Here is a 27,814-nt window from a genome sequence, read left to right on the forward strand (position 1 = left end):
ATGGACAATCTAACGACAACCAAAATTGTAAATGCTGGTGCCAGTGGCAAGGGTAAGAGGTCACTGAATATTCTAGAGAAAATACGTTTCATTTTGCTTTGCTGTTTTGGCTTTATAGAAGCTTGCTTTGATTTTGATACACGCTGAAGGTTTGGAATGACACAAATACAGATTTGTCTTTTTGTAGTCGTTCTCAATGACCAAATATGATCTATAGATATCACCTATCGGCCACAACACATTATTGCAGTGTACCGTGATATTGAACCTGGTACTCTTCAAATAGATTATTACAAGTGTGTTGGCCAGGAATACATTTGAACATGAAACCTATTTCTGAATTGTCAATGTATCTTTTTTTTTCATAGTTGTCAAAGAAACAGTAACCACAACAACCCGGTTGACATCACTGCCGCCAAGTGAGTTGTGTCCTTTCTGAAGGTTTTCATAATTTATACATACTACATGTACCTGTGATTATAATATCCCATAAATATGAATTCATCCTCTGTCCATCCGAACGTTGAGTTTCTATAATTCATTAAAATATATATTTTCATACTATAATTATTGGTAGTGAAGATTATTCATGATCATTATCAGCAGTCTGGGGCCTTGTTCGATCACTTCAGAAATGCATCCTTCCTTCCTACTTTCCTTGATGTAATCACAGATCTGAATGGTTGGAATGGTGAAATAAATGGGTGGTAATTGTGCTTGCACCTATTCAATCACTCATAGATCTCTGAAAAAAAAAGGAGGATACATTTCTAAAGTATTCAAACAGGACCAATGGTGTAAAGTACTTAAGTAAAAATACTTGAAAGTACTTCTTAAGTTTTGGGGGGTATATGTACTTTACTTTACTGTTTATATTTTTGACTACTTTTACTTTTACTTAACTACATTCCTAAAGAAAATCATGTACTTTCTACTCCATACATTTGACCTGACACCCAAAAGTATTTGTTACATTTTTAATGCTCAGCAAGACAGGACATTTTTTTTTTTAATTCACACCCTTATCAAGATAACATCCCTGAGAAAATGGTGATGTCTGGCTTACTTAAAAAAATGAATTTTAAATGATTTATATTATTTTACATTTATATTATCACTTTTGATACTTAAGTATATTTAAAACCAAATACTTTCAGAATTTTACTCAAGTAGTATTTTACTGGGTGACGTTCACTTTTACTTGAGTAATTTTCTATTAAGTTATCTTTACTTTTACTCCAATATGACTTTTGGGTACTTTTTCCATCATTGAACAGGACCCAAGACCTCAGCATTGGTCTTTGACAGTACCTCATTTCTCCACAAGAGGGAATCACTAACTCTAAATCTAGATGTCATTTTTCTTTTTTTGGCACAGTGTGCCAGTTTTTTTAACACCTGCTCATTTGGAAGACAGTCAGAATCCTGTAAAAGACAGTTTTTCTTGTACTGTCAATCACAGCCTAAACTATTCCAACGAAAGAGCTTAGATGCTCCTATAGAACTCTTATGGTAACTGATATATTACCTATAGGATTCAATAGATATATAGACAGCTAAGCTACATTCAGAGGCGTCATGCCCATAAGGGGCACAAGGGGCAAGTGCCCCCTGAGATTCGTCCTACATAAAAAAATATATATATACTTCTTGGTGATTGTTTGTTTATTCTCTTTAATACCACTAGCCACTTGGCAATTTTAAGAAGTTGGCTTCAGCTAGCTCAGATAGGTTCCCAATTTCCCAACCTCGTAACTAGCTACCATGAAGCAATTTCAAGTTAGAGTAGCTAGCTTGTATAACTATCTTAGCTGGCATGCCTGCTGGCAAAGTCTGTAGACTTTAGAAAAGCAAACAAGAACTAAATGTACTGAATGAGACTCACTCTCTCTCCACTCTGAATAGGTTCTAATCATTATTTTTCTCCTTTCCCCCTCCAGCCTCAGGTAGTCTCTCTTCGAGGAGTGGGCTGCTCTCTATTGGATGAGGAGAGTCTACCAGTAGAGCCATCACAGGAGGCAGTAGCTCGGTGCTAGTATCCTCCTCTGCTGCAGCCGGGTCTGGGGGTGGAGCTAAGTCTGGGTACGGAGGGGGATCCGTCAGCAAATCAACCACCAGTACCACTATAGAGTCCCCCTCTGTATCCTACGGTGCTTTGGGGGCCTCTGGCGCAGCGTTTCGGTCTTCAGGGGCCTCTGGGGCATAGTTTGGGGCGAGCAAAACCAGCGGCTCCCTCTCCATTTCTGGAGGGGGTCTTATGTCAAGCTCCAGTTCCAGTTTTTTCACTGGTTCCCTTACTGGTGGTTCCAGTTCTGGTTTTGTCTCTAGTTCCAAAGGAGCAGGAGCAGGAGGAGGCAGTTTTGTCACTGGTTCCAGTTCTGGTTCTAGTTCTGGTTTTGCCTCTAGTTCTGGTACCGGAATCGGAGGAGGGGGTTCTTCTAGTGCCAAAATGTCGGCCGGCAGCTTGGGCTCTGCGACCGTTTCCACGGTTACCAGGTCCAACTACAGCTCCTCGGCAGGGGCGGGTTCAGGAGGCGTGAAGAGGGGCGGGGCACAGGGGTCTGCATCCTCTGCTGTCAGCTTCTCCCCCACCCCCACGGAGAGAAAGAGCATGACCACCACCATGACCGCCCGCTCCATGGGCTACGAAGGTCAGTGACAAGGTCAAAGGTTAACCCTATTCATATGCTGTGTTCATAACCAAGTGAGAAGGTGGTAATTACCAGTTATGAAGCCGTAAATACCAGTTGGGTGCATTCAATGCATGCTCTGAACTCATTGAGAAACACAGATTGGCTAATGGCCAACAAGCTGCGTCAACCATAAACTAAACGTACAGCTATCATGCTTGTAAACTAATTATAGGGTTCAAAAACCATATTAATAGATTGCTTTTTTTTAATAATGTTTTGTTGTTGCATTTAACTGCTGAAAATGCTGTTATCAAGGTCATTTCCTTAGTAGATGTCAGAGGTCAGCATGTGGGAGAAGTCGAAGCTCAGGGATAATAGACGAGGTTCCCACTAGCAATTACCAGTTGGAGGGGCATTCAAGTGGACTTTTCCCAGTCATATGTGGTAAATACCACCTTCCCATTTGGTTATGAACGTGGCCTTATATCCAGGGCTAGGATTTCTTCCTGACCACATGACCTCTGGGGTCTAAGATCAGATATCGGGCGCTTTTCTCTGCCCAGGTGTTGCTGATGCCTAGTAGATCTTACAATGCCTGGATAGGTATTTTACCTATTAGCTAACCACATCGTATGTTATAGCAATCTGTCAGTCAATGACACAGTCGATGACGTGGCACGTAACCATTGGTTGACGCATGCAACGTCTGAGCGAGGGAGTGCAACCATTTCTTGGTCATGTCATGTGGTCAGGAAACTACTGGCCCGATCTAAGGTCCTCTGATGCTCTTTAGTACAGGTGCAGATGTCAATAATAATGTCATTAAGAATATCATTAGGAAGTTGAAGTATGACTTCAGTTATGACACGAAGAAGGAAAAGTCGTCAATAGTGGTGTTTTTCTTCCGTGTATTCAGGAAGATCCATTGGAAACTCATCTCCGGAATACACAAGGAGAGAATATGGTAACTACCAATCTTAAATGTGACTTCAAAATGTATTTAATTCCTATGTTTAATAAAAGTGGATATTAAAAATGACATAATAGATTTTTGATAATTGATTGTTTCAGCTGCAGCAAGTGCAGCTGCCAGTACACCCACCAGAGGGCGGAGCCACAGTAGAGGTACTGGCTGTTAGCGCACAGCACCATCAATCAGACCATACATACACTACTGCAGAATGCACTTATTATTGTTTTGCAATTTTAAGAAGCGGCATTTGAATAAAATAGAACACATCTGATTACACTACTCTATTCTTATCTATTCTATACTTTTCTATTCTATTCTATTATATTCTATTCTATTATATTCTATTCTGTGTGTCCTGTTCCAGAGAGTGAGATCAGATGCAGACTGCAGAGTGCCTCTCCCACAGCCAAAAGATGTGAGTTGCCTAGTACCACGCGGGCTCTTATCACTAACCTATGACTCACCCGATCTGCCCTAGAAAATACACGTGGACCAAGATGATATTAGTTTGACTTCAACAAATAGGGAGACAATAAGACTCAGTCAGAAAACGTGGAAAGGAAATGGAACGTGGATGCTTGAAGATACGATAAATACAGTTGGATAAAAATTTGTCTTTATAATTAAAACACTTTTGAAAAGCCTGCACACTGTACGTTTCCTAAGTGACTTTAAATGACACCAGAGTCTGTTCCACCGTGGCGTGTAGGGACGGAGCTGGAAGACGTGAAGCGGCTGCTGAAGGGGAGTCGCTCCAGCAGCATCAGCCCCCCTCGCTCCCCCACCAGCACCCTCCCTATTCCCAGGAAGGCCTGCGTAGAGACCAGAACCATGCCAAACAGATCCCAGTCAGGTACACACCCTCACCAGTATAATCATGATTAAAACTAGGTAAATTAATAAATGCTGTAATAAATAAATGTTTAAATGCACTCTGAAATAAATGAATAGGTACATAAGTAGTAATTACACAAGTAAATACGTACATAAATAATCACTGATGCATTAGATGGCCAGAATATGTTCTTAACTGACTTAACTTAACTTAACATACATAAAACCAGTAACCCGTTCCCTCTCTCCCAGGCCAGTACGACAGCGCCACCCTGGACTTAGGAATGCCTTCCTACATGTGGTCAGGCCCCACAGCTGGAGGCTATGGTTACCACAGCAACACCATCAACCTGTCCCCCACCTCCACCCTCCAACACTCACCTATATCACACTCACAGGTCAGCAATAGACATCACCAAATATACAGTCACAATTACTCTAATAAGAATTGCATGATACGGAGTGATAATAGTGCCAACAGAAATGTAATCTGAATTGAATCCTTCACACCATCAACAAAGCTACTTATATAACTGAACAGATTTAGTCCAAGAGATAAAAAGCACATGATTAAAATGAACACGATTTGTGCGCGACACAAGAATCACAAGAAAGTATAAAAAAGAAAATGTCTCCTAATTTTCTCATTGTCAATGAATACTGTATATGTTACTGTGGGTGTTACTCAATCGATGTGGGTGTTTATCAATGTTTCTACAGCCACAGGGCTTCAGAACAACCTGGCCCTCAGCTCTACATCCATGAACTCTGGACTCTCTGCCTCTAGCACTGGTAAACATCTCCCTCAACATCTATCGTCTCTCTATCGGTGCGTCCCAATAATCTTTCCTTTCTCCCAAAGTGTCCACTTGTTTCCTTCCCTTCACAGATGTGAAAGTAAGTGACTGCTACGCAGAGACGGGCAGTATTTGTATTACATGTATTTCAAATATGTATTTAAATTCTTTCTGAGTATTTAGTCGTTTGTATTACACTGGGCTTAACTTCACCCCAATGTATTTCGTGATAAGATACTTTCGAGAGCGGTAATTTGTATTTTTAAAACACAAAATACTTTTCTATACCCTTTTTGCAGTGGTGTAAAGTAAAAAATACTTTAAAGTACTACTTAAGTTGTTTTTTGGGTTATCTGTACTTTATTTGACTTTTAATATATATATGTTTTTCATTTCTAAAGAAAGTAAAGCACTTTTTACTCCATACATTTTCCCTGACACCCAAAAGTACTCGTTACATTTTGACAGGAAAATGGTCCAATTCACACACTTATCAAGAGAACATCCTGGTCATCCCTACTGCCTCTGATCTGGCGGACTCACTAAACACAAATGCTTTGTTTGTAAATGTGTGTGCCCCTGGCTATCGGTCAATAAAAATAAAAATATACAATTGTGCCATCTGGTTTGCTTAATATAAGGAATTTGAAATGATTTATACTTTTACTTTTGATACTTAAGTACAGTTTAGCAATTCCATCAACTTTTGATATGTAAGTGTATTTAAAACCAAATAATTTTAGACTTTTACTCAAGTAGTATTTTACTGGGTTTCTTTCACTTTTACTTGAGTCATTTTCCATGAAGGTATCTTTACTTTTACTCAAGTAGAATTTTGCTGGGTTTCTTTCACTTTTACTTGAGTCATTTTCCATGAAGGTATCTTTACTTTTACTCAAGTAGTATTTTACTGGGTTTCTTTCACTTTTATTTGAGTCATTTTCCATGAAGGTATCTTTACTTTTACTCAAGTAGTATTTTACTGGGTTTCTTTCACTTTTACTTGAGTCATTTTCCATGAAGGTATCTTTACTTTTACTCAAGTAGTATTTTACTGGGTTTCTTTCACTTTTACTTGAGTCATTTTCCATGAAGGTATCTTTACTTTTACTCAAGTAGTATTTTACTGGGTTTCTTTCACTTTTACTTGAGTCATTTTCCATGAAGGTATCTTTACTTTTACTCAAGTAGTATTTTACTGGGTTTCTTTCACTTTTATTTGAGTCATTTTCCATGAAGGTATCTTTACTTTTACTCAAGTAGTATTTTACTGGGTTTCTTTCACTTTTACTTGAGTCATTTTCCATGAAGATATCTTTACTTTTACTCAAGTAGTATTTTACTGGGTTTCTTTCACTTTTATTTGAGTCATTTTCCATGAAGGTATCTTTACTTTTACTCAAGTAGTATTTTACTGGGTTTCTTTCACTTTTACTTGAGTCATTTTCCATGAAGGTATCTTTACTTTTACTCAAGTAGTATTTTACTGGGTTTCTTTCACTTTTACTTGAGTCATTTTCCATGAAGGTATCTTTACTTTTACTCAAGTAGTATTTTACTGGGTTTCTTTCACTTTTATTTGAGTCATTTTCCATGAAGGTATCTTTACTTTTACTCAAGTAGTATTTTACTGGGTTTCTTTCACTTTTACTTGAGTCATTTTCCATGAAGATATCTTTACTTTTACTCAAGTAGTATTTTACTGGGTTTCTTTCACTTTTATTTGAGTCATTTTCCATGAAGGTATCTTTACTTTTACTCAAGTAGTATTTTACTGGGTTTCTTTCACTTTTACTTGAGTCATTTTCCATGAAGGTATCTTTACTTTTACTCAAGTAGTATTTTACTGGGTTTCTTTCACTTTTACTTGAGTCATTTTCCATGAAGGTATCTTTACTTTTACTCAAGTAGTATTTTACTGGGTTTCTTTCACTTTTACTTGAGTCATTTTCCATGAAGGTATCTTTACTTTTACTCAAGTAGTATTTTAGTTTCTTTCACTTTTACTTGAGTCATTTTCCATGAAGGTATCTTTACTTTTACTCAAGTAGTATTTTACTGGGTTTCTTTCACTTTTACTTGAGTCATTTTCCATGAAGGTATCTTTACTTTTACTCAAGTATGACAATTGAGTACTTTTCCCACCACTGCCGTTTTTATATTGGTTCACAACTTTGTGGCTCCCTTTCCCCCTGCCTTGGTATCAGAAGTCTGATGGCACTATGGTGTCATCAATTAACTAAATATAAATGTATATGTAAAAATGAACAATTGCAAAGCATTCTGAGTATTATTCTAATGAGCTCTACCGGAACAAGGCCAATAATAATAGCCAGTATGTTCACATAATTTACATTTTGGTCATTTAGCAGACACTCTTTTCCATAGTGATTTAGAGTCAGTGTATTCAACTAAGGGAGATGAACAACAACATATCACAGTCATAGCAGGTGAAACGTTTCTCTCTCCGTTGCTGAGAATATTGTTGCTGTTTGGGCCGTTTACTTGCAAAGGTAGTTCGGTATTTTAAAATACAAAATACATGTATTTTAATTAAATATATTTCAAAATGTTGATACATTGATCTTTAAAGTATTTTGCCATTTTTGACAATCCCTACTGGTCTATAGGAACTCCCTCTAGCCCATGTCGACACCAATCCAGTGCTTTCAGTAGTAGTAGTGTATCGAATGTTTTCTCTCCTTTGTCCAACTCTAGTTCACGGTATGCAGAATAACCTGGCCACCACCACTGGCGGTATCCTAACAGCGAATGGAGTCAACGCACAAACAGGCATGGCTGGAGTGTTGAGTGTTCAGACATCCACTGGGATCAAGAGAATAATGCCCATGTTCATTGTGGGAGTTATACTTCACGCATGTTTAAATCATGTTAAATTCACCCTGCATGTCTTTCTTGACAGTCTATGGTGTGCAGAAAAATGTCACAAGCACAGGGGTGTCCACAACCACAGGTGAGTCCAAAATACTTTGTTTTGCATCGATAACAATTCGGCAACCATAGACATAAAACATTTGATTTGATGTATATATGTACAAGCAGCAGCAGCACCAAGACAATATAGCGCTTTCCTGCAGTCAAATTACCAAATCGCCCTCTAGTTGCCTCATGGGTGGAATGTTATTCATATTTGTCCTCTTTTTTGATGTTTTTGAAGTGTAATATTGGGATGCAAACACAAAATGTAATGCATTTCAACTCTATATCTGACATGGTACAGGTGTCTTTTTTTTTAAAGCCCATAACCTTGTGTGCGAGATGTATACTTTTGTTTCAAAGTAGATGTGTTTAAGACTACCAAGAAACACTCTGTGTGACCCTGATTTAGCCCACCGCAGTAAAAGGATATCCTCTCCTACTCTATCGTATCATGTACTCATGACACATACCAGTTCATACTGAATATTTTTTGCTGCCTATTTCTCAGTGGCGCCCAGCAGTCCCACCAGTGAAGAGGCCAAAGAATACAAATTCATGCTGCTGGAGAAAGAGAACGCTCCCGTCAAAAAGGAGACGGAGAGACTCGTCATGGCCAAAGAGACCGGCAAACAGTTCTCCTCTGCTGCCACTGCTATTGGTAGGCGACACGCAAACCAAATCAAATGTTATTGGTCACATGCTACGTAAACAGCAGATGTAGACTAACAGTGAAATGCTTATGGGCCCTTCCCAACAATGCAGAGAGAAAGGAAATGGAAAAATAATAGAAAAAGGTAATAATACGTAATAATACAAGTAATAATACATACATAATGGTTATATATATACAGGGTACCAGGACTAAGTCGATGTGCACGAGGTAATTGACGGAGATATGTACATATAACTAAGAATAAACTGACTAGTCAATAGGATAGATGATAAACAGTAGCAGCAGCAGCAAATGTGATCAGTCAACAACAAAAAAGGCTGAATGCAGATAGTCCGGGTAGCTATTTGGCTAACTATTTAACCAACAATTTAGCAGTTTAATGTTTTGGGGGTTGAAGCTGTTCAAGGTCCTGTTGGTTGCAGACTTGGTGCATCAGTACCACTTGCCATGCGGTAGCAGAGAGAACAGTTTATGACTTGGGTGGCTGGAGTTTTAGACAATTGGTATAGAGGTCCTGGTTGGCAGGGAGCTCGGGAGTACTGGGCCGCTCTACACTCTGTAGCGTCTTGTTGGTGGATGCCAAGTACTTGCCATACCGAGCGGTGATGCAGCCTGTCAAGATGCTCTTAATGGTGCACCTGTGAAACGCTTTTAGGATCTGAGGGCCCGTGCCAAATATTTTCAGCCTTCGGAGGGTTAAGAAGCGTTGCATTGCCCTCTTCGCGACTGGGTTGGTGTGTATGGACCATGATAGATCCTTAGTGATGTGGACGCCGAGGAACTTGAAGCTCTCGAGGAACTTGAAGCTCTCGAGGAACTTGAAGCTCTAAACTACAGCCCCATCGATGTGTATGGAGGCGTGCTCGGCCCTCCATTTCCTGTCGTCCATGATCAGCTCCTTTGTCTTGCTGACGTAGAGGGAGAGGTTGTTGTAAGAGCAATATGTTTGCAAAATTCCGGTAACTTTCCCAAAATTCCCAGGTTTTCATGAAATCTTGGTTGGAAGATTCCAGATTCCCTGCTTATTCTGGGAATCTTCATAACATGATTTCTAGAAACATGGGAATTGGGGGAAAGTTACCGGAATATTGCAATCCAGTACGTGAGAATATCAGAAATGTACACGTAGAGGAGGGTTTTCACTAAATACATAATATTGACTAAATATTCAATTGTCTGCTCAAGTAGAAGAACCTTCTGAGGAAAAATGGTACCAGTCCTATCAGATCTTAAATGTTTCCATGCCCAATAACATACTACAGTCCCACTGTCTTAGTGTTAGCCGTTGTCTGTGAGTTATGGTGAAGTCAACTTCTCTTTTCACATTTTCTAGCCTATTCTGAGGACTCACTGAAGAAGGAGAAGAAGAAGTTGTCCAGCTTTGTGGAGACAGCTACAGCCAGAACCACAGAAACTAACGGTAGATAACGGAAGTGAACAGACATTTTCCCCACACCTTGACTTGTGTTACTAACACACTGTTCTGCCACTGCTGTTTTCTAAAAGCTGGATCCTTGACGAAAGTGTCAACGAAAGACAAAGCAACCTATCCAGGTATAGTCTAACCTTACTTTGAAATTGAAATGACTGAATCCCAACGTAACAATCTCCAGCCCTAAGTGCCTATTCTTATGCATTCTTCATGATACTCTACTGATGCCGGTTCTTGAGCCCCCTGTCCTCTACCCCTCTCTTCGGTCAGAGATGTGTAAGGACGAGTCTGGAGGAGGTCTGGGCTTCTGGTCCTGCTGCTCCTGGTGGAAGTGGCTGCTGGGCCTCCTGCTGGGTCTTCTGCTCCTCCTGGGGCTCCTCCTGGGACTCATCGCCCTGGGTAAGAGAGGAGGAGCGGAGCTGTAGGCCACTGGGGCAGTTGCCTCTGTCATAGAGCGCTAGAGTTACGTCCGTGTCGAAGTAAATCTCTCTCTGTTTTTTCCTCTGCTCTTTCTCTCCTGTATTTATCTGTTTCTCGCTTCTCTCTCTCACTCAACCTTTGTCCTTGTTTCTCTCTGTTTCCCTCTCAATCCCCCCCCCCCTCTTTCTCTTCCAACCACTTACAGCCGAAGAAGTCAGACGTCTTAAAGCTCGTGTGGATGCCTTGGAACAAGCCTCCAGCTCTTCCTCAGCCCATTCCAGTCGCCTCTCCTCCTCCTCTGCCATCAACATCATAGACCCTCTGGGGTCTGCGTACATAGACAAGACCTCCTCTACCTCCTCTACCACACTGCTCCGCTCTGATAATGGTATCAATCTGGGAGTGGCAGCAGGAGCAGGTCCAGGATCAGCTAATGGACAAGGCCAAGACTCTGTAGCTCTGCAAAGGACAGTACAGCAGATTGTCAGGACTGAGCTGCAGTCTGATACTGTACGAGGTACAGAACCAGAACTTACACTGTGCACCAGCCTTGTGTTTTGTGGGTATATGTTGAGCTTTTCAACCATTAAAACAAAGGAATGATTCAGTCAAAAATCCCAAATCATGCAAACGTGTGAATTGTATGAATATTTTTGAAAGATTTATACATGTGTGGTTTTTATTGGATTCTGTATATTGACAACATGTTTTATTTATTTGTTACAGCAACACTTGCACACTCAATGAAAGGAGCGAGAGGAGAGCCTGGGACCAAAGGTACTGTAGGGCATCCACTGCATGGACATGGAAACATACGTAGATGGATCCATCCATCCATAGATGGAAACAAACTGTATTGGCAGAGCAAGTTTTGGCTGTGTCTGTTGATTAACATTTCAGCTGTTTTATTTCAGGTGACCAAGGTGCTCCAGGAGTCAAAGGTCCGTGAGCCTTAGACCTACTTTTCATTTCAATGATGTCACACAGCAAATACTGTACATGTTAGAGTTATACTGTACAAATGGAATTCATTCATTTATTTCAGGTGATAATGGATTCCCTGGCCTACCAGGTAGGAACACAAACTATTAGTTTTATTCTGGAGTGGCTACAGGAAATAATCATCTGCTGAATGATAGCAGACTGATGTTCGGCTTCTCTTCCTTAGGTCCTCCAGGTCAGATGGGTCACAGTGGACAGGAGGGCCCGAGGGGACCTAAAGGAAATGCAGGTAATGCTTAAGGACACAATTTGACTTAAAATGACAAGATCTCAATCTTGCAACAAATGAGAAATGTATTGTATAGACTCTCACTCCCACACTGCATCTCTTCTCATCTGTGAATAGGTGAAGCTGGTGCGGAGGACCCCCCAGGCCAGAGGGGCCGAGAAGGACCAACGGGATCACGTGGAGAGCCTGGTCCTCCAGGGTTTGGAGAGAAAGGGGACAAAGGTATGTTCATTAGTGTATTTGATGGCGTCACAGTATATCTTCAGAGAAAAAAATCCATAAAATGTAGATATTTAAATGATGAGTTCCTGTTCAAGCTCTTAAGTAATGTTATGTGATGCCATAGGTTCTCCTGGTGAACCCGGAGGCCCCGGACCTGCTGGCACTGCTGGGCCTGTTGGGCCTAAAGGTAAGGCCAAAGGTCATCATCAATGCAGGAAATACGTCTAGATTGATGAGATACATTAAACTATCTCAAATTGTAAGTCGCTCTGGATTAGACCGTCTGCTAAATTACTCAAATGTAAATGCAATTCATCAACACTGAGACTGTAACTGTTGGCCGCCGTTGTGAAAGTGTATTTATTTTGGTTTTCCAGGGTCAGTGGGTGGTCAGGGTGCTACAGGTATCCCAGGTGAGTGCTCTTTGCCCTTTCCGTGTACCATTGTACTGGAAGAAGACACAAGCGTGCGATTTCTAAAGTTGTGTATTTGTCACGTTTCTTTAGGATCTCCTGGCCCACAGGGTTTCAGAGGTGAAGGAGGCGCTCCAGGACCGAAAGGTATTCCAGACCGACCTGTTGAGATGATGTACAATACTGTGTTGTTGCAGGCCTATTTCCTTGATTTAGATTCACAAAGAGAAAACTACAAATATAGCTAGAAACCTTAGTTGATACATCCATTTTTTTTTTCAACTTAAACATTTATGATTCCCATTGACTGTGGAATAATATAACTTATTTATGCCTAATGAATAAGCTTGCTTTGCTAACATTTTAGTAAAGAATGTAAATGTAAACAAAGACTGTATAGCCTCAAAACATGGTGAAAACTATACATTTGATACTATGGATGGTCAGTCCTTGCATCTGTAACCAGTGTGAAATGGCTAGCTAGTTAACGGTGCGCACTGGTAGCGTTTCAGTTGGTAATTTGTAAGTCGCTCTGGATAAGAGCGTCTGCTAAATGACTTAAATGTAAATGTAAATGTAACTACACTCGGTCCGAGACCTTGAAGTAGTTGTTTCCCTTGCTCTGCACAGACCACGGCTATTGTGGAGTGATAGGTAGCGATGCTTCGAGGGTGACTGTTGTCAATGTGTGCAGAGGGTTCCTGGTTCAAGCCCAGGTTGGGGTGAGGAGAGGGATGGAAGTAATACTGATACACATCCTGCTCTCTATGAATTTGAGAGTGCTTACATTTCTCCAGCCCCCATCCCTTTGTTTTTTTCTAGTGAAAGAGGGGCGGGGAGGTGGCTTTGTTTTTGTTTCAATGGAGGATTCTAGCTTTAAGGTTGTAATATGCAGAAGTCGCTCTGCCATTTCCTGGTTGCAAAACATCTAATAGTTCGCCTAATTTCAGTTTGTGACAAAACAAGCAATTGTGTAGAGAATCATTGTGCCATCTAAACCTCTGTGAAATACTGTATCTTTTCAATAGCTGTTTGAAAAACTGAAAGTAAAAGACACAAAAACGGAATTTAAGAATGGAAACATATAAATTGAGCACATAGAACATACCAACCACTTCTTAGACTTACGTTCAATGAGAATGACAGATCTATAACTCACATTTCTATGTGAATTTGGTCAGGTCGCCCAAAAAGTTACATATTGCAGCATCAAACAACGATCATATCAGCCAGCCTATTGTTTCTCTCCTCGTCCAGGAGAGAAGGGACCAGCTGGACCTCCAGGAAATAAGGGCGAGTCAGGAGAGAAAGGACCCCGTGGAACATCAGGTGTGTATCTGTCTGCCCTGAATAGTTAGAATCACATGGGATTCAGAACGTTGTGTCTCTTTATTTCTTCTCTCCTCCTTCTCTAGGAAAACACATCATTGAGAGAAATATGCACTACATACGTAAACTGGTGTGAAAATGAGTAGTAAGCACATTTCATAGTGGTCATGCACCCTCTCCGTCATCATAGGTGACCCAGGTCAAAAAGGACTTCCAGGACCAGACGGAACAAAGGGATCCAAAGGACCCGCAGGTAAGTGAACAGAGTAGCAAAGAAAAGATTGTGCTGCTAGAATAATCTCAGGTTATTATCTCAATATAGACACCGTAATAGTGAAATTCTTCACTCTTATCAATTCTGAATGTGTGGGTGTTATTCAACAGGTGCTCCCGGGGCTGACGGTGAAAAAGGCTCTAGAGGTAAGAACAACAGCATCCTTTTGTCGATAGAATCCACAACAATATATTTTGGTAGGAAAATCAAGTTGTCCATATAACAACTTTGAGATTTTTACCGGATAATTGATACCTTTATCATTCCAGGTGACAAGGGATCGGATGGATTACCAGGTCCAAGAGGACCAACAGGACCTCCAGGAGATGCAGGCCTCCCAGGTAAAATCAATCAATTTATTAACCCACATATCCATCCACCCATCGATGCTTAGTATTCACTATTTATATTTCAATAACATACATTTTCCACTTGTTTCCACTGTAGGCATTCCCGGGCTTCAAGGTCCACCAGGTATGACTCTTTGATGCAAAATCATTCCTTGATTTACATTTCAGATGCATGGTTCCTCAATATTGTACAGTAGGCTATAACATTTTTGTAACCCTGCCCCTCTACCCCAGGTATACCAGGTAATCCAGGTCAGCCTGGAGGTAAAGGTAATGTACCTATTACATACTTCCCCTATCTTTAGTCAAACAGGATTATGCTTTCATTCAATCTATCATCATGTTATCTTCTAGGTGAAGCTGGAGAACCTGGTAGAATCATCAATGCAGGTAAGTCAGAGGAAACGACAAGGCGAATTAGATACATCGCTACACTGGTGGATAGGCACTCTACATCTACAGCTGTAAAAATGTATTGTGATTACCTTATAGTACAGTGTCCACAGTAGGACAGCATCACATATCCTTAAGTAATGAATGGTCATTGGTCAATCTCCTGTTTGAATTCCAGCTGGTTCCAGTTCGGTTGCCATCCCCGGACCTCCAGGCATCCCCGGACCTCCAGGCATCCCCGGACCCGCTGGTGTTGCCGGATCCCCTGGACTCTCAGGTTGGTACTGAAGCTCTAAATTCTAAAATGTTCTAAGACAGGTATTCCCAAACTGGGGTATGTGGGGTATGTGCAATGCTGACAGGGGTACAAACAAAAACGTGATTCACTTTTTAAAAATTAAATAATGATATATATATATTTATTTTTTTTACCAAAAAAAATGTCTTCACATTTTCAAATAGTACATTTATATTTTCCAACAAGGCTATACATTTGGGTGAGTTTTTTCTCTCGCGTGAGTAGCCTTATTTCACTGCCCAAAATAAAATTAAACCATCTAGTGTTCAGCGAAATAACAATGTAAAAAAACACCAAAAAAAACACAATGTCAAATACTGTCAGAGTTGTGTGTATAGGTGGCAGGGAAGTCAGGAGCAGCAGAATCAAACTGAATGAAACGGAGTTGTTTAATGATTGTGAATAAAACAACTCCAAAACTATGAATAATAATAAAACAAAATGGGTCCGAGGACACGTCGCGCACCAATGCAAACACAAAACTGAACAATAAACAACCTCTGACAAAGACATGAGAGGAAACAGAGGGTTAAATACACAACAGGTAATAAATTGGATTGAAACCAGGTGTGTAGGAAGACAAGACAAAACCATTGGAAAATGAAAAATGGATCAAGGGGTCAATTAAGGAAGACATCCTCTTCTGGAAACCAGGACAACATGAGAGGATATTTACTGATATTTACTATAAGTACTGGACAGCTTTGTGACATCAAATGGACTTTGGTGGTCAGAATGTGTTGGTATCTGTACTGATGGTGCAAAAGCCATGACAGGGAGACATAGTGGAGTGGTAATGCATGTACAAACAGTTGCTCCCGATGCCACTTGTGTACACAACAGCATCCACCGAGAGGCTCTTGCTGCCAAGGGAATGTCTGACAGTTACAGAAAGAAATGTGCTGGTTATCAAGGGAGAAAGTATTGACGCGTTTTATAAAATTGAGAGACAAGCTTAAAGTTTTCTTTACTGACCACCATTTTCACTTGTCTGACCTCTTGCATGATGACGGGTTTCTCACACGACTGGCCTATCTGGGTGATGTTTTTTCTCGCTGAATGATCTGAATCTAGGATTACAGGGACTCTCCGCAACTATATTCAATGTGCAGGACAAAATTGAGGCTATGATTATGAAGTTGGAACTCTTTTCTGTCTGCATTAACAAGGACAACACACAGGTCTTTTCATCGTTATATTGTTTTTTGTGTGCAAATGAACTCAAGCTTACGGACAATGTCAAATGTGATATAGCGGTACTTTCCCGGAACGGACGACACAAACAACTGGATTCGTTATTCCTTTCATGCCCTGCCTCCAGTCCACTTACCGATATCTGAACAAGAGAGCCTCATTGAAATTGCAACAGGCAGTTCTGTGAAAATGTGATTTAATCAGAAGCCACTGCCAGATTTCTGGATCGGGCTGCGCTCAGAGTTTCTTTCCTTGGCAAATTGTGTTGTTCAGACACTGATGCCCTTTGCAACCATGTACCTATATGAGAGTGGATTCTCGACCCTCACTAGCATGAAAACTAAATACAGGCACAGACTGTGTGTGGAAAAGGATTTAAGCCTGACACTCTCTCCAATACAACCCAACATTGCAGAGTTATGTGCATCCTTTCAAGCACACCCTTCTCATTATGTAAGATGGTTAAATAAAGAGCAAAATGATTGACTATTATGCCCTGGTCCTATAAGAGCTCTTTGTCACTTCCCGCGAGCCAGGTTGTGACAAAATCTCACACTCATTCTTATGTTTAATAAATGTATCATATAGCGTGTGTGTAGCAGGCAAAAAAACAACATTTGAGAGTGCGCTGACCCTGGTGCTAGAGGGGATACGCAGCTGGAGGTTGAATGTTTGAAGGGGTACAGGACTATAAAAAGTTAGGGAACCTCTGTTCTAAGACGTTGCTCTACAGTTTGAGTAAACACTGTATCGCCTTGACCAGATCTGGATGAAGATCTAGATGTTGGAGATCTTCATGAAGTTCCTCATAGACTTTCAGGTACAGTAAGCTGTGTGCTCAGTGCTTCTGTTGTGTCTCCTCAGGTCCTGTTGGCCCTGCTGGTCTTCCTGGGACGCCTGGTAAGACTTATTTCTCAGATATCCAATGAGACACCAGGGTCTACATATTGTACGTACTTTCCCTTTGATTGTTCATTGTCTTTGTCTCTATAGGTCCCAGGGGAGAAAAGGGAGAGGAAGGAGAGAAGGGAGAGAAGGGAAAGCCTGGTATTACTGTACAGACTGTGGAAACCACAGAGAGTGAGTATGTTTGGCTGAAAATATGTTCTTGTTTTAGTGTATGACTTTCTTATTACCTCTAAACTTACTTTACCCCTTACAACAGGACGTGCACCTGTGGCTAGTCTTCCTGGCCCACCTGGCCCTCCAGGGCCCCCAGGAGAACCAGGTGCACAGGGTCTTCTAGGTAAGCCATGTGGTTCATTCTCCATGCACTTCAATGTATTTTTGGACGGATAGCTGTTTTATTTTATTTAGTTCAGATTCCTTTTTCTTATGGATTCTGTCCTTTTTAAAAAGCTAATTCATACCTTATTCCTTCGCAGGTAAGGGTCCCCCAGGTCCTGAAGGTCCTCAAGGAGAGCCAGGTGTACCAGGTAAGCCATAACATTTCTACCTGAGAAGAATGTACAATATTATATTGAAATTATATTGTAAAATAATTAAGCTATTGTATGAACTGGTTTGCGTCATGTTGCAAAGTTCCTTTTCAAACCATTTTGATGAATTTCAAGTCAACCTGACCAATTTCTCCCACAGGTGTTGGTGTGCCCGGCCCCCGAGGAGATAAGGGAGAGCCAGGTAGCTTCGTGCCCAACTCAGGTAGGTGGCCCTTACCAAAACTACACTATCCATACTGTTACCATCTGATCACTCAACACAATCACAATGACTCTACTGTCAAAGATAGAAGCTGTTGATCAGTATATATTTGACCTTTATTTTAACTAGGCAAGTCAGTTAATTAAGAACAAATTCTTATTTTCAATGACAGCCTAGGAACAGTGGGTTAACTGCCTTGTTCAGGACAACAGATTTTTACCTTGTCAGCTCGGGGATTCGATCTTGCAACCTTTCAGTTACTAGTCCAATGCTCTAACCACTAGGCTACCTGCCGCCTCTACACTCTAACCACTAGGCTACCTGCCTCCTCTACACTCTAACCACTAGGCTACCTGCCACCCCATATGATATGGTATGATATGGAAGGTCACGTAATGTAACGCAATGTAGTGTTGTAGTGTAACACTGTGTTGTCTTTCAGGAACCTTCTTCGCTGGGCCACCAGGACCTGCTGGCCCAACTGGCCTTCCGGGATCACCAGGTACAGAGGGGTCCAACTCACTGTCTATACCATTTGTGTTTTCATCATAGTCAATTTGGTTGAAACAGAGGTTATGTGCAAACATCTTGTAAATCATTTTATTGTTTCCTAATGCAAACCAGGTCCCCAGGGTTACCAAGGTAAGCAATTTTAAAGGCATGTCCATGTCAAAAGGATGGATTGATATCATATTAGGTTATGAACTGACTCAATCACATACTATTTACATGGCAGACTTAGTGATAGACTTAAAATGTCGACCTTAATGCAATTTTATCAATGTTTCAGGTGACCCAGGTCAGCCCGGTTTACCAGGAGTTCCCGGAGATCCCGGTGTCGGTGGGTGGATCAAATATTTACCAGAGGCATAGTTAAACATCCAAGCCTACACCTGTGGCCTGATCCTTGTGGGTATATGTTGTATTGTTCATTGTATTGTTTTCTCCCCAGGTTTCCCTGGACCCCAGGGACAACCTGGAGGTCCAGGACCAGAAGGGGACAGTGGACTTCCAGGGCCCCAAGGTCCAGAGGGCCCCGAGGGGCAACCGGGTCCAAAAGGTACACCCTTACACCCCTTTAAAGATACAGTCGTAACATATCATACGAATCGCAAAAATAATTCAAACTGGAACCTGTTTTGGCTCGTGAGCACTATTTTCAAATCTACTGGCTAAAATTATACAAAAGCTCTGGAGCATCACTTCAACAATGTTTATCACTCAATGTGGATCCTTTGTGTAAGTTAAGCCAACTTATATCTTCATTAGGTGAGGCTGGCGTTCCAGGTGCTCCAGGAATCCCTGGCTACTCCAGTGGTGGATCGTCCAGGAGTTCCCCTGGAGCGCCAGGTCCACCTGGACCTCCCGGCCGCGATGGGCCACCTGGGTCTGGAACACCGGACGTCCGCCAATACATCACAGAATACCTCAAGAGTGAGTGAGATGATCTGCTTGTTCTTCTTACCTCCAATGAAAAGGATTGGGCCTAAACTACGTCCATCCAAAGACCGTTACAATATTTGATAGCGTACGTGACCTCCGTGGGCCAATATGGTCGACAAAACAGGATTTCGATGTTGTTTGCGTAGTTGATGCTAACTAAAATGGTGCCTGATAATCTAAAACCTTTTCTACGCTACTGTTTAGCAGTGCAGTAACTTGTGTATTGTGTTGTCCTTCATGGAGGCGATGGTGTCAGGGAGTACATGTCGGGACCTCCGGGTCCTCCAGGTGTACCGGGGCCCCCTGGTGACGGATCAGTGGAGTCAGTGGACGACCTTGCTAGTCGCGTCATCGCATACATCCAGAGTGAGTCCAGACAAACCAACATCTTATCAAAAGCATTACATATATAAAGTATATCATATTGTATGTTTGCCTGGATCTAATAGTTCTGTTGACAATTCAGGTGGAGGTATTGCTAGTGGGGTGCCTGGACCTCCAGGCCCGCCTGGCGCTCCAGGTGGAGGCAGTACATCGCTAAATGACATCATCAGCCTTCTACAGAGTAAGTCAGATGTTTGAGCACAAATGTTGATAATCGGGACGGAATAAAGAGATAACATTGTGTCATGAGACAGTCAATGGTCAGTGAAGTGCCCTTGCCTGATCCGTACCCCTCTCAGGGGAGGAAGTGCGACCCTACGTCATCGGTCCTCCTGGCCCTGCTGGACCTCCTGGCATCCCAGGGATCCCATGGAGAGGAGGCTATGGCTTTAATACCCATGAGGTGGCTGGACGAGTCCTCAATCTAATGAATGGTAAGGAATCACTGTGACACAGCCATGTCAGATTCACATTTAGATTCATACACACACCATTAGCTTCTTTGACCATAGCGTGTGCAAGTGTTTCCCAAATGGTGGGCCGGGACCTACAGATGGATCGCGGTAAGTAGTTCAATTGATTTAAAATGGTCACATGATAAGAATTCAGGATTGTGATTGGTTGTGGCATCCGTCTGTCATCAGAGCAGGGTATGGTGGGCATGCTCGGACCCCCTGGACCTCCCGGCCCACCAGGCCTACCTGGGTCCTACAGTGACATCTCTTATCTTCTGCAAAGTAAGAGCTCTGACTAGAGTTCCAAAATTCAGGGAACTTTCAATAAATTCAATTTTTTTTCAAAACCCTGGCTGGAGGATGTCCGGAATCAGAAGGGAAAAGCAGGAAGTCCGGAATCCTCCAACCGGGACATCAGAAAAACCTGGAAAGGAATTGAAAGTTCCTGGAATTTTGCAACCCTAGTTCTGACTACGGAATTTATACTAACATTAGCGTTTAGCACATGTTTTTTCTGCAAGAGCTAAAGGACACGGTTTTGGCCACACATTATATTCCAATCATCTATCATACAGTGCATTCAGAAAGTAGTCAAACCCCTTGACTTTTTCCACATTTTGTTACGTTACAGCCTTATTCTAAAATGGATTAAATATATTTTTTCCATCATCAATCTACACACAATATCCCATAAAGACAAATAAAAAAATTGTTTTTTAGACATTTTGGCTAATTAGTTACAAATAAAAACCTGAAATATCACATTTACATAAGTATTCAGACCCTTTACTCATATTTTGTTGAAGCACCTTTGGCATGTATGACGCTACAAGCTTGGCGCTAGAGCTGGGCGATATGGCAAATAAATTATCTCGATATCTATATATATTTTTTCATTCGATAACGATAATTATCACGATATTAATCAAATTATGTTTAGGGTGGCAGGTAGCCTAGTGGTTAGAGCGTTGGGCAAGTAACCAAAAGGTTGCTAGATTGAATCCCTGAGCTGACAAGGTAAAAATCTGTCTTTATACCCCTGAACCATGCACTTAAACCACTGTTCCCCGATAGGCCGTCATTGTAAATAAGAAGTTGTTCTTAATTGACTTTCCTAGTTAAATAAAAGTTTAAAAAATGTATTATGTGAAGTACATAAAATTATATTTAAGGAAAATTGTTCCATGTTTGCGGCAAGGGAGCACGTACCTGGGGTCAATTAAATTTATAAGCCTCTTGAAACCTTCCTTTTCGACTGTGCTAATTGGCATCATGTCCTTAGCAATGCAATGCATAATAGCATTTGTGATGTCTTTGTCTTTTCGATGTTTGCTTGTGTTGACTGCTTCGGATGAACATCCCTAGATTGGCTGGTGCTTGAGGGGCGTTTATCAATACCGTGGCGCAACCTCAAACTTCCTATATGTTCCAAAGAGTGATTTTGCTTCAGATGTTGAAAAAGGTTTGTCGTATTACCAGACTTCGTAGCCACCTGTCTACGGCACAATTTGCACCGAACATTGCTCTGCTCTTTGTCAGACTTCAAAAAGCTAAACCACTTCCAAATTACTGAAACAGTTTAAAACTGTGTATCAATAATTTCTTCGTTGGAAGCTGCTCATTCTCCATGGCTATCCCTGCCACTGTTTTTGCCTACATGATTCATTTGTCGTGGTTAATAGTGGTGACTCCATCACTCGAGGTGCTAAGTGGTTTTTAGTGGGCGTTTACCTCTCCACGTGCATATTGTCACTTCTCCGCACGTTCCTGCTGCGTCACAGAGGTGAAATGGACTGTTGGACCTAATTATTCTATATCGACATTATCAAAAATGAATCCAAACATTTTTATATCGTTATTGAGGGAAGTAATTACCTCGATAATTATTGATATTGATTTATCGCCCAGCCCTACTTGGCACACCTTTATTTGGGGAGTTTCTCCCATTCTTCTCTGCAGATCCTCTCAAGCTCTGTCAGGTTGGATGGGGAGCGTCGCTGCACAGCTATTTTCAGGTCTCTCCAAAGATGTTCGATTGGGTTCAAGTCCGGGCCACTCAAGGACATTGAGACTTGTTCCAAAACCACTCCTGCGTTGTCTTGCCTGCATGCTTAGGGTTGTTGTCCTGTTGGAAGGTCACCCAAGTCTGAGGTCTTGAGCACTCTGGAGAACATTTTCATCAAGGATTTTTTTTATTTAACTAGGCAAGTCAATTAAGAACAAATTCTTATTTACAATGACAGCCTATTGGGGAACAGTGGCTTAACTTCCTTGTTCAGGGGCAGAATGACAGACTTTTACCTTGTCAGCTGGGGGATTCGATCCAGCAACCTTTCAGTTACTGGCCCAATGCTCTAACTAGTAAGCTACTTGCTGCCCCAAGGATCTTTTTGTACTTTGCTCTGTTCTTTCCTTTGATCCTGACAAGTCTACCTGTCCGTGCCAATGAAAAACATCCCCACAACATGATGCTGCCAGTACCATGGTGCCAGGTTTTCTCCAGATGTGACACTTGGCATTCAGGCCAAAGAGTTCAATCTTGATATCATCAGACCAGAGGATCTTGTTTCTCATGTTCTGGGAGTCTTTAGGTGCCTTTTGGCAAACTCCAAGTGGGCTGTGATGTGCCTTTTACTGAGGAGTGGCTTCCGTTTGGCCACTCTACCATAAAGGCCTGATTGGTGCAGTGCTGCAGAGATAGTTGTCAGAGTGGCCATTGATTTCTTGGTCACATCCCTGACCACGGCCCTTCTTCCCTGATTACTCAGTTTGGCTGTGCGGCCAGCTCTAGGAAGAGTCTTCGTGGTTCTAAACTTCTTCCATTTAAGAATGATGGAGGCCGCTGTGTTCTTGGGGACCTTCAATGCTGCAGAAATGTTTTGGTCTGTTCCCCAGATCTGTGCCTTGACACAATCCTGTCTCGGAGCTTTACGGACAATTCCTTTGACCTCATGGCTTGGTTTTTGCTCTGACATGCACTGTCAACTGTGACACCTTAAATAGACAGGTGTGTGCCTTTCCAAATCATGTCCAATCAATTACATTTACCACAGGTGAACTCCAATTAAGTTGTAGAAACATCTCAAGGATGATCAATGGAAACAGGATGCACCTGAGTTGAATTTCGAGTGTCCCATAGCAAAGGGTCTGAATACTTATGTAAATAAGGTATTTCTGTTTTTATATTTGTAATAAATTGCACAAATTTTTTAAACCTGTTTTCTCATTGTTATTGTGGGGTATTGTGTGTAGATTGATGAGACATTTTTTTTTCTTTTCGTTTTTTAATCCATTTTAGAATAAGGCTGTAACATAACAAAGTCAAGGGATCTGAATACTTTCTGAATGCGCTGTAGGTCTCGAGCCAGAATGACTTACTGGACAGTCTGCATATTTATTCCTATTAACAGTTTGACTGATGTCAGTTCCGCCTTTCCTTTCTAGATGCTGAATACAGTGGCGTCTTGGGCGCTCAGGGGCCTCCTGGTCCACCTGGTGTCCCAGGCCCTGCTGGCCCTCAAGGCCCTGCCGGTCCTTCAGGACAGGCCCCCTACAGCAGCTCTGGAAACAGGCTAGAGGAGGTCAAGGACTACATACAGAGTGAGTATGGTCAAATCAATAAGGGTTTCATAAATTGCTTTCTACTGAGTGGATAATGATATGGTTTTACAGTACTATCCAAAGACTCCTAGAGTTACAACAGTACAGAAATAGTTAGTTTGCCATTATCCACCCTGTAGGTCTAAACCAGGCAATAAAAGTTAATATATTACTTGAAATGCATTGAGCCTGTACAATAGGTTACCCTAATTACATCACTTTATGGATGTCCTCCCCAAGATAAAAAGGTTACTTATTAAAATGAAAAATAGACATTGATAGGGGATTTTACGGACTCCCGTTCATTTCAAAGCAATAATTTACCCTTGGCATTGAGTTACTGCCCTAGAGCAGTGGGTATCAGTGGGTATAACTGGCAAATTGTATTATCTTCCCCAGGTGATGGTATAAGAGGGGGAATGTTTGGGCCTCCAGGCCCCCCAGGTTCCCCTGGATCCCAGGGACACAAGGGAGAGCAGGGTAGCTCTGTGTACGGCCACGCCTTCGACCACAGGACCAGCGTGGGAAGAAGGCTGGCTGAGACTGAGACAGACTACTCCAATATAGCGGTCCGAGTGACTGACTACATCAAGTGTAAGTGAAACTGAATATCCAATACTGTCATCGCAGCGCTACAATATACTTTTCAGAGTTAGACACATTTTAACTCAACATTTAAATGCAATTCTTCAAAGTTTATTTGTTTCCAATGACAATGGATCAAAGGAATGGCACATTGACTTGAATTGGGATGTGTCCCATTGGCATAGTAATTACATTTCTATGCCAATGGGACACAGATGTTCATAAGTAAAGATAGCGACCATCGTCAATGAATGAAGAGTCCTACGTTTGCTGGTCATTGGATGTAAATGCATATGCTATCTCTGGTCTTGATTGTTTCCCATCCCGCAGACCATGGTCTGTTGAGGGACGTGGTTGAGAACCGGTCTCAGCTGGAGAAGTCACAGGTTGTTCAAGGACCCCCAGGACCCCCTGGCCCTCCCGGTGCGCCAGGATTCAGCCGTGTTTTTGGATCCCATAGTAACGCCACTGACCTTGTGGAATACATCAGAGGTGAGAATAATACAGTATTAATGCAATTCATTAACGTACAGTACCAGTCAAAAGTTTGGACACGCCTACACACCTAAAGGTTTTTTATGTTTACTATTTTCTACATTGTCGAATAATAGTGAGGACATCAAAACGATTAAATAACACATATGGAATCATGTAGTAACCAAAAAAGTGTTAAACAATCAAAATATATTTGAGATTCTTCAAAGTAGCCACCTTATGCCTTGATGACAGCTTTGCACACTCTTGGCATTCTCTCAACCAGCTTCACCTGGAATGCTTTTCCAACAGTCTTGAAGGAGTTCCCACATATACTGAGCACTTGTTGGCTGCTTTTCCTCAACTCTGCAGTCCAACTCATCCCAAACCATCTCAATTGAGTTGAGTTGGTGATTGTGCAGGCCAGGTCATCTGATGCAGCACTCCATCACTCTCCTTCTTAGTCAAATAGCCCTTACACAGCCTGGAGGTGTGTTTTGGGTCATTATTCGGTTGAAAAACAAATGATAGTCCCACCAAACACAAACCAGATAGGATGGCGTATCGCTGCAGAATGCTGTAGTAGCCATGCTGGTTAAGTGTGCCTTGAATTCTAAATGAATCACAGACAGTGTCACTAGCAAAGCACCCCCACACCTCCTTCGCCATTCTTCATGGTGGGAACCACACATGCGGAGACCATTCGTTCACCTATTCTTCATCTCACAAAGACACGGCGGATGGAACCAAAAATCTCAAATTTGGACTCATCAGACCAAAGGACAGATTTCCACTGGTCTGATGTCCATTGCTTGTATTTCTTGGTCCAAGCAAGTCTCTTCTTATTATTGGTGTCCTTTAGTAGTGGTTTCTTTGCAGCAATTCGACCATGAAGACCTGATTCCCGCAGTCTCCTCTGAACAGTTGATGTTGAGATGTCTGTTACTTGAAGCATTTATTTGGGCAGCAATCAGAGGTGCAGTTAATTGCTGATTTCTGAGGCTGGTAACTCTAATGAACATGTCCTCTGCAGCAGAGGTATCTATGGGTCTTCCTTTCCTGTGGCGGTCCACATGAGAGCAAGTTTCATCATAGCACTTGATGGTTTATGCGAGTGCACTTGAAGAAACTTTCAAAGTTCTTCAACATTTCTGGATTGACTGACCTTCATGTCTTAAAGCAATGACGGAATGTCGTTTCTCTTTGCTTATTTGAGCTGTTCTTGATATAATATGGACTTGGTCTTTTACCAAATAGGGCTTTCTTCTGTATACCACCCTACCTTGTCACAACACAACTGATTGGCTCAAACGCATAAAGAAGGAAAGAAATTCCACAAATTAACTTTTAACAAGGCACACCTGTTAGTTGAAATGCATTTCAGGTAACTCCCTGATTAAGCTGGTTGAGAGAATGCCAAGAGTGTGCAAAGCTGTCGTCAAGGCAAAGGGTGGCTATTTGAAGAAACTCAAACATAAATTAAATAACACTTTTTTTGTTCACTACAGTACACTACATGTGTTACTTTATAGTTTGGATGTCTTCACTATTATTCTACAATGGAGAAAATAGTACAAATAAAGAAAAACCCATGAGTCGGTGTCCAAACCTTTGACTGGTACTTTATTTCACATGATACATTTTAATAAAGAAAAGTACCAAGTGTGAAGTCCAATTTGTCACGATTGAACATTGGTGGGGCTTTATATGAAATAACCTTATGTATCATCCGTAGCCCATGGAAACACTGTGGGACCCCCTGGAAGGCCAGGACAGAAAGGGGACATAGGACATACAGGTCACAAAGGCGAGAGAGGTACCTTTTTGTTCCATTACGCCTTTGAAATCTTTAGAGTTGCGCTCTTGATCATTTGCCAGGTCTTTGTAAACCATTGTGTTAAGCGACTCAGGCAAGACAAAGTCATACAATCAGTCCCATTGTGACACTTTCACTCTGAATTCTGGTTGACAAGGACTAGATGGAATCCCAGGAAGGACAGTCCTCCCTGGTCTGGAGTGGAAAAGGGAAGGGGGGGGAAGGTATGTCATGATAATCACAGAGAACCTACTCAAGTTTTCCCTTTACCAACATACTTAAGCATGATGCTACAGTAGGATCCATTCTAGGATGATAGTACCCTCAATACAAGTGTCCCTGCTATGCATGATGTGTCGATCTGACCTAGTTATGCAAAAGAGATATGGCTTCATTAAGATTTCTCATTTTCCCACAGGAGAACACACACTCGTGACGCACAGAAGGAGGAGGAATGTTGGTGTTTGAGATGATATGAGTGTTAAATACCCATTAAAAAGGTGAATGAATTGAATGAAAGTCCTATGAAATATGTCATGACTCATGAGCATACATGTGTGGGGACCTAATGCCTTGGAGACATTACCGATGTAAATATATCGTTTTCTATAGGAGAAACTGTTGAACAGGACAGTAATTCCATGCGCTGATGTATTATGTTGTGTCAAAGACGTCTTTATGATCTATTTTTTTTTTTTACTAGTGTTTGATCTGGAGTATGTTTCTAATTCACCTCCTTGCATGTTGATAGCAAGAATAGTTCAACTATGTGACAAATAGGGGTGTGCTATTTTTATTCAATAGCTTTTGTACCATTATCGTTATTGTACTTGAGGAAAAACACATTTCGTATCGAACAAAACTCAAACCATTGTCAAAATCTTCTTTGAATGTACTGGTATCACTTTCTAAAAATAAAGCTTGGTTTATTTAATCAAAGTGGAACTTAAGGTTCACATTGTTGCTATAGACTCACTGAGGAAACAAAC

At 41.5% G+C, this 27,814-nt stretch overlaps 1 pseudogene; it reads left to right on the top strand.

The window, feature by feature from the left end:
• LOC115104399 (collagen alpha-1(XVII) chain-like) lies at nucleotides 1-27,811 on the top strand (annotated as a pseudogene).
• The last annotated feature ends 3 nt before the right edge of the window (nucleotides 27,812-27,814 follow it).

The sequence above is a fragment of the Oncorhynchus nerka genome, linkage group LG21 (assembly GCF_034236695.1).
Source record: "Oncorhynchus nerka isolate Pitt River linkage group LG21, Oner_Uvic_2.0, whole genome shotgun sequence".
Classification (NCBI taxonomy): Eukaryota; Metazoa; Chordata; class Actinopteri; order Salmoniformes; family Salmonidae; genus Oncorhynchus; species Oncorhynchus nerka.